The sequence below is a fragment of the Apis dorsata genome, unplaced genomic scaffold (assembly GCF_000469605.1).
Source record: "Apis dorsata unplaced genomic scaffold, Apis dorsata 1.3 scaffold_127, whole genome shotgun sequence".
NCBI lineage: Eukaryota > Metazoa > Arthropoda > Insecta > Hymenoptera > Apidae > Apis > Apis dorsata.
The window spans coordinates 1,048,724-1,051,156 of record NW_006263420.1 but is presented as its reverse complement, the minus strand read 5'-3'; the positions used below and the strand labels follow the sequence as shown (position 1 = coordinate 1,051,156).

At 33.3% G+C, this 2,433-nt stretch overlaps 1 protein-coding gene across 1 annotated transcript in view; it reads right to left on the bottom strand.

Moving 5' to 3' along the window:
* LOC102679904 (lachesin-like) overlaps positions 1–1,238 on the bottom strand; it is a 282,869-nt gene extending 281,631 nt beyond the window's left edge. Inside the window, exon 1 of the mRNA XM_031509080.1 lies at positions 852–1,238. The gene's annotated coding sequence lies outside the window, so the exon portion shown is untranslated. The remainder of the gene's footprint in view (positions 1–851) is intronic.
* Between the last annotated feature and the right edge of the window lie 1,195 nt (positions 1,239–2,433).

The following is a 2,433-nucleotide window of genomic DNA, read 5'->3' as shown; positions in this document are numbered from 1 at the left end:
AAAAAAAAAATTGCTGCTTTATATATATATTATATATATAATGCACTATATTCCGCGCAAACTTTCGTCCAGGAATCAGGAATTTTCGGGATTAGATGAATTTTTCTCGCGAGACAATCTCCAAATATTCTCGTATATAACGAATTTCGTATGGAAGGACGCGATTCGCGGGAATGACGCCTAATAGAACAACCAATAACAGGATGGATGTTAACGATGGGAAGGAGTGGCGTTCGTTAATTATTTACAAGTTTATCGATGCATCGAGTGCAGCGTCGCGTAAAGTAAAATTGATACACGAGTTAAAAATTGGCAACTGCGAACCAATTTCTTCGTTCTGCAACGATAATTTCCAGATAAAGCCAAGTGGGGGATTGGCGTTGAATAAATATAATAATTGAATCCAACTTGACAGGTATCGTTCCACTTTTCCGCTCGAGAAATTTTCTTTCTTTCTTTCTTTTTTTCTTTTGGTATTTCATTCGGAAGGGATCCATTTATTTGTCTAAGACGAAATGATAGAAATGGCGAATGCTAATGCTTTTCCATTGTTGAAACGAATATTTATCATCAGGAGGAAGACTTGGTAGCTACGAAAGTGAAATTAATATCGCTGTGACGCGGGATACAGCTGATGGAAGTTGAAGGAGGAGGATAAAGAAAAGTGAAAGAAAGAAAAGAAAAAAACAAAGGAAACGGGGAGGGGAAAAGGAGGAAATTCATAGGATGAAAAATGCCGAACTGTGCGGGTTGTGACGTAAAGCTGAGGCAGTCTTCAAAACCAAAAGGCCGTGGTGGTTGCTGACGTTGTTATAAGTAACAGATAGGTCTGGGTAATTGCTTCACTTAACGAGAAACACGTTCGACCCTTGCGTTCGTTCCCGTTCCAACAGAATCCAATATTAACCGTCGCGCTGTTTGATATAGTTCGGTATATTCTGTGCTGCGTGCATTTTGTAAGCTCTTTCGTCGTTCCTCGTTTGTCTGGCTCCTCCTGGCCTCCTGGAATGTTCAAGGGTCTTCGTTACGTTCAAGGAATTCCTCCTGTGGAACGTGCCCTTTCGCTCTTTCGAAATCTCGCGATGCACAATTTTTCCTCATCTTCTCCAACTTTAATTATGCACGTAACGCGCCGCGATGGAAGCGCGAGAAATTATTTTTCACGGTTAACATTCTACTCGTGAAAAATTGACGAGAACGAAAAGCAAGAGAATACAATACCGGTTTCGAATTAATGAAAATTGTTTTAAAAGCTATTATATTACGTTTTTGAATTGTTTTAACAACTACGTTAAGAAGAATTGTTGAATCGCGGGAAATACCGGAATACTATTATAAAGAGAATAGAGAATATAATTTTATTTGTACAATGTAACGAAATAAAACCGATATTTTGAATCACATGATTATACACCTATTCCACGAACGTGTATAGGTATATAGAATTTGACAAAACGCAATAAAAATATTTCCATCAATTTTTTGAAACTCTAAATTAATAAACTCGCAATGTAATAAGCTATCGACACGTGTAATAAAAAAATATATTTACAAGAAAACAGATTCGCGAATAACAGATTTTAATAAATAATGAAAAATAGAAAATTTTAATTAACAAAATCAAAAATTCAATATTTTATTGACCTCTATTTTAATTTCTATTCAATTTATCTCTTTTTATTATTTTATTTTATTTCACCGAATAAATATAACGCTTTAATCATTATTGCTAATTATAATTTTAATCGTGATTTTCTAATAATAAATTTTAATCAAACAATTCGGTTTTCGAAAACAGCATTCAACTATGCAATAAATATAAAAATTACGCGATTCATAATTCATGAATTAAATCGATCGCATTAATATTTTTGAACACGAACAACGACATAAGGCATTCGACATGAAATCTTCAAACTGCTATTCAAGCTGATTATAATTGGCATCGATATAGCCATAGGTATTCTCTTACCTATCCGATAGCTTTCAGTTCATTAACATGAACGGATACAGGTCCTCGTTCTACCTCGTTTTAACAAAAGCATCTCAAAACCGTATTGACTTCTATTCCTTTTGTAAACGATATCTTATAATCTATTAAATGTAATAATACTGAATGTAATATTACTGAATAAAATCCAAACATATTCTTTCTAATCTTCTCTCTATTCTAATCTTTCTTAATGAATGAAAATTTTTCCTAAAAATCAACCCTTCCAAAAAAAGAAAAAAAAAAATATTACGAAATAAAAATAAATTTTTTATTTCCACGAATTAACTATACCATCTTCTGGAAAGAACAAAAAAATATCGTAATTTTCAAAAGATGGAACATAATTCAAGACAGTATATAAAAATCTCTACGGTCATTTTAAAAAATTTTAACAGCGCCACCATTAATCTGGATTACGAGCAGGGCCAATCTGGTCCTCA